General features: G+C 41.5%; 1 long non-coding RNA gene across 1 annotated transcript; it reads left to right on the top strand.

Annotated features, from left to right (window-relative positions):
* Positions 1–219: 219 nt before the first annotated feature.
* Positions 220–6,692, top strand: LOC141935948 (uncharacterized). The gene is made up of 3 exons (XR_012626661.1): positions 220–301; positions 2,371–3,095; positions 4,628–6,692. It is a non-coding gene; the product is annotated as an uncharacterized LOC141935948 (long non-coding RNA).
* The last annotated feature ends 4,155 nt before the right edge of the window (positions 6,693–10,847 follow it).

The following is a 10,847-nucleotide window of genomic DNA, read 5'->3' as shown; positions in this document are numbered from 1 at the left end:
CTTCCCAATTATTTCCTTCTAGTAGGAAGTAGAGGAGGAGAATTCTTTAAAATCTCCCTCTGTGACTCCTTGAAACTCTGAATCTCTTAATTAATCCCTGCCTGTAGTCTTGCTGATATAAATCTTACTAGGTACTTTTTCATCATCAGCCTTAAATCCTTAAACTCTTGCAGATTATTGTGATTCCCTTAGTCTGCCCTTTTGAAGCACTGTGGGAGATAAAACTAAGTGATCTATGTTGCATCAGAAGATGAGACGTAATTGCCTGCCAATGACAGACACAGCATGCAACTGCTAACAGGTAGTCTCTCTTTAGCTGTAGTTTACATCTACACTCACTGTGTCTGAGGAAGTTTGAAACGTGTAAGAGCTTATGCTGTCACCTTTGTTACTCCAATTTAAAGCAGTATGTTTGTGAGTGCAGCTCCTAAAGGTCTTAAACAGATATTTCCAGAAGGACTTGACCTCCATGAAATGATGTAACGTTTGCTTTTGGCAACTTAATACAGGTTCGTTGTCATAACTGATACTATTAGAAACTCCGTGGGTGGTGTCGTAAGATGCTTCAGTTGAATAGGTAAGGACACTAAGCTAATTTTTACACTGTATGGGAGTCACTGGGTCCTTGGTATTTTTGGGCACCTCCCAAAACTTTTCAGTCGAGCAGTATCTGGGGTTTGTTTGTTTGTTTTGTTCAAGTTTCCAGAGTTCTTGGTGTTCAAGAATTGATATTCCCAATGTAAAAAGTATGGACAACACAGTATCCTCATGAAGGAGTGACTGAGGAGGGTGTCTTTGTTGAAGGATGTTTTCTAAATCTGAATGATGCCACATTAAATGTTTTCCTGTATTGCTGATCACTTACTAGGGAGGCAAGTGGAAATAATTCCCAGAGGAACTGGGAATTGTTGCAGGAGATGAAGTGTAAGGGGAAGAATTAAGGAGGCTCTCAAGCAGTGAAGAGTATAAAAATAGATTAAAAACCATGTTAGTGATTATAAAAGGAAATGTATTTTTTATAGTGAACAGTGGATTTCAAATGTAAAAATAAAAACAGCAGATAAAATTTGCTAATATTTAAGTGCACATACATCTTTTTATTTCAGTGAAAGTCCTGTAGCTAGACCAGCAGATAGCCAGCTTTGATAAGAGTGACCTGTAATGCAGACCTGATTATGGTCCATGCATCACAGCCAAGCTTCGAATTTGGCCTTCATTGATAAGTTTGGCGGGCCTGTTATCCCAGTAGGTGACATTCTCCATGTGTCCCTGGTCCCTTTTTTTGAGGTAAAGCAGACAGGTAGGGTAGCTGTAATATCTGTTGGTAAGGAATCCCTGGGCTCTGTTTCTGGTGGATTTATTGTCTTGAAATCTGAGGACAGCATCCTTTGAGAAGAACTTCAGTGCAAAGTACTGAAGAATTTCAACAGCAAATGAAAATGCAAATCTGAATGTAGGCAGAGTAAGAAATAAATTGAGAAAAACACATGAGAACAGGCAGAAGGAGAAATGATGCAAATAAACATGAAATGTAACGCTTATGGGAGGGGAGCTTGCTGTGCATTTTTTTCATTAAGAATTTTGCACATTTTTGTGGTTACATACGTATACAACATACTATTCTGTAGGGGTTTTTTATAGCTGAGCTCCCTAGAAATGCTGTATTGCTATAAAACGTGAGGAAATCCTAACCTGCTCTTTGCTTGTTTTCCTAGTTTTTCTCTTGTGTGCATTACCATGCAAGAAAAACCCCTCCTGTCTTGTCTCTTACTGGATTGCTTTGAACTGTACTATTGTTCTTCTTCTTTTATATGGATTAAGTTGTATGCAAGGAAAACAGGGTAACAGCGAGGAAGAAAAAGTAGGAAGAAAAATGTCTTGTTGCATATATCTATGTGCATGTGTTGTGCGAGTAAGTATGTGCATAGATAGGTTTGGGCTGGAAATCTTTGGCCATTCTGTTCAGCTGAGAGTGTCTTAGTAATAATGTGCAGGAGTAGAAATGGGGATATTGGATACTGAGGAGTACATAGTTATTATTTTAGGGGGGAAGGCACAGTTATTGATACCAATACTTTAATATATTTGCGCTAATTAGTTTTCAGTGTATGTATCTTAAAATCTGAAAGGGGAGGAGGGTAGTTTTGAAAATACAGTAAAACACTGAGAACTCAGTAAGCTCGTTGTTAGAATGTAGACTCTTCTACAGTTTTAAAGTTGTTTGTTTTGTTTTGTTTTTTAAAGTTGTTTTATAAAAGTTTCTTGCACTTTACCTGCTGGCTTTTGAATTTGGTAGCTAACATCTGAACTCCAGCGGAGTTTTATAATCTCCATGTGCTTAAATATACTAAATGTTCTTTTTCCATTAAGGCTAATGTTAGTGAAGAAATTGAAGAGTTTTTTCCAACAATGTGGAAGATAAATCAAGATAAAAGAAGGCTAGTGCGAAGTATTAAAGATCAGAAAATTAAACTTGAATGGGGGAAAAAATTGAACACAAGATTGGTCAGATAGAAGCACTTGAATATTTTTTTAAGGCTATAAGGAATTGTTTGAATTGGGGAAGAATACAGGAAGTATGAAAAATGAAAAACTCAATGAAGAATGAAGAAAAGTAGAAAGCAAGAGTGAAGTAGAATTAAAAGAATCTGGAAGAATGAATGGGTCCTAAGTTAAGTAAATGTATGGTTTATGTTCCAGTGTCTGTATGATCAAGTTGTAGATGAATTTGCGTAATTACTTAGTTAATAGAGAATTGGTGGTCTGGTTCAAGCAGGGACCTATTTGAGGAAAGCATAGCGTATTAACAGAGGGTTAGCAAAATGAGATTTGTTTTGGAGGGTATTGCCTAGCCATTTGTTTTTCAGGAGCAATCAATATGATAGGATTACTGTACTTTAAATGTTAGGAGTTAGGCATTTATAGAACCAATACCATTTTTAATACTGTCTTTTTTGTTAGGAGTCTCACACCCAGACAGAATCTCCAGCTGGGAGTCCTGCTTGTGTAAAATCAGAGAGCAGGTCAGGATCTCGCAGTCCATCGAGGGCTTCCAAACACTCTGAATCGCATTCTAGGTGAAGATCAAAATCAAGGTATGTCCGGGAAGTTAGTCATGTTAATCCAGTGTTATCACATATGCCTGTTCTTTTGGTACCTAGATGAGATTTCTTTTCCACCTGTAAAAGTTACAAACCTTCTGTGGTGTATTAACAGGGCTATATTAATTTGCATGTCAGGGGTTATACAGGTGGAAAAAGTTGGAGAAAGATTCTCTGAGTAATAAAGCATGGGTATGAATAGAGAAGGTAATATAAATGGAAGCAATGTAGAATTCACAACTCAGATTTGTAGGTTTATCTCTTCCGGAAGAGAGAGAAGGGATTGCATCTCAGTTCTCTAAAAGCTCCTGTCTCCTTCCACCAAAATCTTTTGGTGGGGAACTCTTGTGTAGACTTCTCCTTTAGGGAAAAAAAGAAAAATCAAGTGAGAACTGCAGCAAAGGTAGTCTGGGTTAGACAAAAGGAGTAAGCTCTGTAACTGTAAGAAATGTTGGAAGATGCTACTTGGGGAAGTTCTTGACATTCTTTCATTGGAGGCTTTAAAACAAAATCTGAAAACTATGGCTTAAAAGGGGTGTGGATAGCTTCTTGATTTATGGGAGCTTTAAGATTTAAATTAATTTTTTGATGCTACACATGTCCTCCTCTGTCCCTTACCCCCACTGTGTGTGTGCAGAGGCAAAGTTTTATAGTTCTTGGTTCTGAGAGAGCTTGCTCAGAACAGAGGAGGAATGTCTGTCTTTTTTCCTCTTCCCTTGCACCATCATACTGGTGAAAATGGGGAGAGCTACTGAATCCTTCTTGCACCAATGAGAGAGAAACCAGAAAACAGCATTTGTAGCTCTGGAAGGGGAAGAGGAATTGCGTAGTATTATGTTGTTGTTCCTCCGCAGTTCTTGGGAGAGATCAATAATCCATCTTCCCTATTTATACACTTCGTACCAGGGCAGCCAAAAAAGAGTTACTGTGCTCTGAATTCCCAAAGTTCAGCCTAATGTTGTAGCTTCTCTTCTTGCAGCGTTTAGCCAGACTAACTACCTGTCCTTAGGATATAATGCCCAGATGGGATGGGACGGGATGATTTCTGTTTAAAACTGAGCTTATCATTGGCTACACATCTGCAAAGAAGTGCTTGAGGAGTTAAGCAGGTTTGGGTTTTGTCTTCGCCTTTAATAATTTTCAAGCCTGGGTGAACTTCATTTGTAGATTCTGCAGCACCGTAGTGCTGGTAGATCTTTCCCTTCTTCAGCCAAGACAGTATTTTAGTGTGGTGTATCTGCTTTCTGTATCATTGTGCAAGTGTTAGTTGAATTTCCCCAAAACTGCTGTGAATATAATCCTCATTGTATGCCAGAACTGCTCCTGCAAAGTTAAAAACGGTGCTACCGAGTATGTTGTTAGAGATCCGTGCAATCTTTAGATGTGCAAAGTAGAAGAAACTTAACTACTTTATTTGCAGAGAGTCTTTTAAAAAGAAATACATATTTTTCTTTAGGAAATGTAAGGCTTACAGTTCAATACGTTATGTGCATATGACCTAACTAAAAGCTTTCTCTCCATTGAAGATCCAGGTCCAGAAGACATTGGCACAGACGTTAGGCTCGTTCCAGATCCCATTCCCATTCCTGTAGAAGACGTTCTCGAAGCAGATCGTACACGCCAGAATACCGTCGTCGAAGGAGCCGTAGTCGTTCTCCGGTGTCGAACAGGCGGAGGCACACTGGCAGCAGAGCATGTCATGCTCATCAAGGCTGAGTACCAACAAACCAGTTGCTGCTTACAGCGGTGTAGTCCGGGTTACCTGCAGGCTGAATCTGACTTGCTGTCTTGTCACTGGAGAATATGGGAACTTGGGGTTGGGGAGCAATCTCTGTTCTTACAGCTGGGCGCTTATTTCTTGGGCCTGCAACCGGCAGGGCAGTTGTAGAAAGAAATTAATTGAAAACTGTACTGCTGCAAGTCAGTGTGTGCAGAGAGGCTGACATCTGCTTTCGTCAACTCTGGAAGTTGAAACCATCTGATTGATTTTCTGTTACAGTTCCAAGTATATCTACCCCTCACAAAAACGAGGCATTTTCTGTGCATGTTTGCAACCTGACAGTATTGATAAGATTGACTAGAGGAGCCAAACAAGTGTTTTATTTGCTTGTAACATACAGCATATTATGTTGAAGGTTGCTTGTGATTTTATACCTCTTGAGTATAAATTTGCTTTACTTGAAGAAATAAACCCATGTGGTGTTAGCTAATGTGTAAGTCTTAATGGACCAGAAAAGCTTAGAGTTACGAAAAGGATCAGTCAGCCTCTCGAAACGTAAATGAGAAGTGTATCTGTATGGACAGGAGGAAGTAGATGTACACCAGCCATTACCACCAGCAATTAAGCACCATGCAGCTGCTCACTCACTCCTCCACCCTCCCTGTGGGATGGGGAGGAGAATCAGAACAAAACCCCAACTCGTGGGTTGAGATAAGAACAGGTTTCATAACTAAAATATAATAATAATAGTAAAGGAATATAACAGAGTGAAATACAACCCAAGAAAAGACAAGTGATGCCCAATGCAATTGCTCAGCACCCGCTGACTGATGTCTGAGCGGCGGTCCGCCCCTCCCGGCCAACCCCCCCCAGTTTATATACTGAGCTGACATCCTATGGTATGGAATAGCCCTTGGGCTAGTTCAGGACAGCTGTCCTGGCCGTGCTCCCTCCCAGTTTCTTGTGCACCTGCTCGCTGGTGGAGCATGGAAGACTGAAAAATCCTTAACGTAGGATAAGCACTACTTAGCAACAACTAAAACATTGGAGTGTTATGAACGTTATTCCCACACTGGATCCAGAACGCAGCACTGCACCAGCTGCTAGGAAGAAAACTAATTCTGTCCCAGCTGAAACCAGGACACCTTTGTAATCCATTTCAGCGCCTTAACTTCTGGTTCCACGTCACTTCAGTCTGCCTCTTTCTTGGTGAGGGCCATGGTATTTTTCCAATCCTTTCAGTTTTAACCTGGCTTAGTTTCTCTGAATTGCAAAGTAGAAGAAACTTAATTACTTTATTTGCAGAGAGCCTTTAAAAAAAATACAAAAAAAAAAAAAGAAAGAAAAATACATATTTTTCTTTAGGAAATGTAAGGCTCACAATTCAATATGTTATGTGCATATGTGTAGCGGCCAAAAAAACGAGTCAAAGTGTTCTTCTTTCTTTCTGCAGGGCAGGAGCCATCTTCTTTCTTTATTCTCTCTCGCTTCTTACAACAATACAATAGTACATACTTATGCTCTCGTTAAAGCTCTTCATAATTAGCAAATCAGCAATTAGGCAGCTTTTCTCCTATCAGCATCAGACCGCTCTAACACGCGCTGTGCAGACCAATCACCTTCTCGTTCACGCAGCGGTAACTTCGCACAGTTCAGCGCTTTCCCACAGCTCAGTGTTGCAGCTGTCGGTTGTTTTTCCCTGCCACCTTGGCACAACTCGGCAGTTTCTGATCTTTCTCCCAAGGCCTGTTTCTCATCAAAGCCTGGCTGCTTCCCAGAGGCTGCGCAGAGCTGACAGGCCGATGTCGACTTGCCTCTCTGCCACACAGCTTCTTGATCAAGGTTTTCCTCTTCTTTCTCTTCCCTTATTAATCGAGGGTATGGGCCTGTTGTTCTCCTTGTCCACTGCTGCTTTTTTACTACTGGGGCAATCTCTGCTGTTGTTGTTTGAGTCCCCATCTCTACCACAGTCCTTTGAGAGCACTGAACTGCAGCTCGATAAGCACAGGCTAGGCCCCAGTACAGTGCTGGGAGTTGCTGATGTTCACTGGGATAGACAAGGCACCCTTCTCTCAGGTGTTGTGTCAATTTTGCGGGGTTGCTTGCCTGTTCAGGGGTAAGATCCCAGGCTACAGGAGGTGATGACCGTCCTAGAAATCTGCCCAAATCCTTCCACTCCCCCTGCCACCGAGGGACAGGCCACCTCAGGGCACATTTTGGTATTCTCTTACCCAAAATTTGCTTTCTCTTACACCAAAAACCTAACGAGCTCCACACAGCCCACAATAGGCGAATAGCATTAATGAACAGTATCAAAGAGCTAACATAAGGATTAATAAGCACCTCGGGAGCCTGTAGAATAAAACCACCCATGATGTTCCCAATTTCTTCTGGAGCTTAGCAAAATAAAGATAAGCAGCGCAACCAACAAACCTGTGACCAGCACAAGAGCTTGTCCCTTAATAACTGCTATAGCTATAGCACAATTAATATAAAACTGCTGTTGTCATGCCCCACGTTGGATGCCAAAAAAGACTGTGGTGGTTTGACCTTGGCTAAATGCCAGGTACCCACCAAGTCGCTCTATCACTTCCCCCCCCTTCCCCTTTGTTCTCAACAGGACAGAGAGGGGAAAGAAAATAAAATAGGAAAAAAACCCAACCCTTGTGGGTAAAACAAAAGCAGTTTAATATAAGCAAAGTGAAGCAAAGGTCCACGCGTGGAAGCAAAAAAAAGAAGACAGATTTATTCTCTACTTCCCATGAACAGGCGATGTCGGGCCTTCTCAGGACGCAGGGCTCCAATACGCGTAGTGGTTGCCTCGGAGGACCAAGGGTGACCCCACCCCCTTCCTCCTTTCTCCCAGCTTTATACTGAGCAGACGTCATATGGTATGGAATATCCCTTTGGTCAGTTCGGGTCAGCTGTCCTGGTTGTGTCCCCTCCCAAGATCTTGCCCACCCCATCCCACTGGGGGGAAATGTCGGAAAGAGCCTTGGTGCTGTGTGAGCACCACTCAGCAGTAGCCACAGCACCAGTGTGCTATCAACACCCTGCCAGCTCCCAACATCAAACACAGCACCATGGGGGCTGCTACAGGGGAAAACCAGTTCCGGCTCAGCCAGACCCAGTACACTTACATAGTTCTTTTGAAATCATGAAATAAGTTTTCAAAATGAGTCCCAACATAAATTGCTCATGTGTGACTATTCAAGTGTATTCAGTTTGCATGTCACTTACTGAAGTAATTCAAAGCACTTAGACACAGTTGGAACGAAGGCTTGATGATCTCTTGTATAATACAAATGGTGTCTTGAACTCTGTAGTAGAAATGAGAAGTGACTGTGACATCAGCTCAGCCAAGTGAAGTTCTCTCTCTCCTTTCTCCTCGCTTCCTCCCCACACCCTTCCCCCAGTGACCACAGCACAGGTTGCAGAAATTTCCCACACTGTTTCTTTGTCCAAGCTGCTCTTTGTGGCATCATCCAGACTGAAAGATTATTTAATTTCTTTCAGTGAATTCTTGATTGCTTAACTGACACCAGTCACCAGTGTAAATTTGTGCATATAAATAAAAGTTCAGTGTTTCCAAACTTGACTCTAAATGCTAATACGTGTAGAAAACACCACATACTGTAATAAATACCAAATGAAATTGAAATCTCTTAAATTTAATGCTTTCTTTCAAACTGTTTTGAGCCACTAGATGCCATCACCCTGTAGTTTGGGAACTGCTCGTTTTGTCAAACTAACACCTTACAGATAGTAATTTGAAGGAGGTTTGTTATTATGGGTAGACTGCTGTAGGTTTAAAACTACAAGGTAAGATGGAATTATTGCCTGTGACATTCCCAATCCTCATTCTCTGTTTTCTGACTGCAAACATACAGATGTGTATTCTGGCCTACAAAGTCAATTTTTCCTTAGACTTTGCAACCAAAACTAATAGTACGTGTTTATAGGAATCTTGTCCGCTTGCTTGCTTACTAGCATATTGCAAAAGCCATGCAAGTCTTTTAGCAACATTCAGATATTTGGAAGAAAATCTAGGATGAAATAAAAATGGACTGTTGACAGTTAAAGGCTCCTAAGAGGGTATTGTGTGTCTTAAACCCCATATAATTGGATTTTTCTCGTCAAAATGTTTCATTTGATGGTCTGGAAAATACACTTCTATCTCTTAAACAGTATCTGAGAACGTCTTCTGCATTGCTAGAGCGAACGTGCAATTTTTTTCCCTTTGACATTTGAATGTTCTTAAGACAGCATTTATCCATACCCAAACCCAGCAAGAAATGCAAACTGAAATTTGGTTTGAATATGACGCGCTAGCTGGTCTAATAAAATGGTAAAATCCAAAATTTGATTATAAACTATTTGAACTCAAATGAAGACAGAAAAATGTCAGTAATTAGAATCACAAATATGTTTTTACAGCCTTTGTACAAAATAAACACTGTTGTATCGCTTGTCTGAAACCAGGTTTTCAGGTAGGGCTTTTGGTCATACTGAAGCAGTTGTTATCTAATAATGTCAGCTTCAGTACTTTGTTTCAAAGACTTGACATGTGCACATGAAGAATGATGCAGAGAATTTGAAAACATCTTTGGGAGGAATTTCCAGTTGCTAATGACTGATTGTGAGTGATACAGGCTACCAGTTATTGTTGGGGTCATAACGGCTTATTGTAGGTTTTGGCTTTTCTGCCTTTGGGGGATGCAGTCAGAACAGTAAAAGGCTTTATTATGTCTGTATATCTATTAAAGATTTTTATTATTTTAAATTTTTTAGTTGGCAGTTATTGTTAATAGCTGTTGAAAGCTAAGAAAATTGAAGTTTTCATACTGGGTAGGTCATTAGACAGTGTGACCAAGGTGTCTCGAGTTTCATGCAGACGGGTAACTGTGCACTAATCTTGATCCACTGAAATGTAACACATTTCTTGGTACTTCCAAAACAATCAAGTCTCAGAATTAACTCTTCAGCTGTCTTACTGGTATGTTGCTCTTCTCTGTACTGCTCCCTATGTCAAAGACCTCTTCCTCTTAAAGATGTGTTTGTTCTTTTAACTAAGACCCGTGTGCCATATGTACTGGATTTGAGGTGGCTTCTTGTCATCTAAGCTTATGAAGTGCTCAGGCTTGGACAACCGGCCCAAGCCAGGGTTGACCTGTAGATGACTCCTGTATATTTGATAACCATTGTGCTAGTGGGTGTTGTACTAAGTTATAACTACCCACTTACGCTGATGTAAAAAGTGCTAAAGCATTGAAGTACTGCAGCCTGAACAACAGGCCCCGAGCCAAAGCTGCTAACTTAGTATGGAATCATTAACAAAGTATGTATGCTCATCTACTGAAAGATGCAGCTCAGACAGAAGATAATCAGCAGTGAGGATGAAATGCTGAGAGAATGTATCCAACTCCCCTTGCTCAGCCTTGTTCAAGGCCGGGAACCCGAGTGTTCGGCCTTGTTAGAAACTCCCTTGGTCTCCCCCGCCCCGAGCCCTGGCCAGGCTTTGGGTGGAATCCAACAGGAGACTGAAACCAGAAATTTTCTGCTCAAAACAAAGCTGCCAGCTATTGTGGCTTGCTGGTTTTTGGGTCCCTAAGGCCGGACCCGCTCACAGCCACTTTGGGTGCCTCAGCTATGGGTGGACGCCCCGCGTAGGATTTCCCACTCGCAGGGACAGGCTCCCCAAATCCTCGCTGCACCCGGGGCTGCCCAGCGCCTGCGGGTCTGGGTGATGGGAACGGGTGCGAGTGGGGACGGATCTTCCTTAATCACTGTTCTCTCTCCTGTAGTAATGGTTTGATGCGTTACCCTGTGTTTTCCTGTTTGAGGGCACTGTTCTGCCTTTTCTTACTGCACGCTGTCTGTATTACTCTGTTACATTATTTCGTTATCCCCAGTAAAATACGCCTGCTCTTTTCACTCTGGTGTCCAAGTTTAATTGGTATCCCTAATCAGCAAAACAGCTTATTACTCTGCAAGTTGTTGATGGGAAATAAAAATGCCATGAAGCA

The sequence above is a fragment of the Strix uralensis genome, chromosome 30 (genome assembly GCF_047716275.1).
Source record: "Strix uralensis isolate ZFMK-TIS-50842 chromosome 30, bStrUra1, whole genome shotgun sequence".
In the NCBI taxonomy this organism is placed as follows: Eukaryota; Metazoa; Chordata; class Aves; order Strigiformes; family Strigidae; genus Strix; species Strix uralensis.
This window is presented reverse-complemented; position numbering and strand designations above follow the sequence as displayed.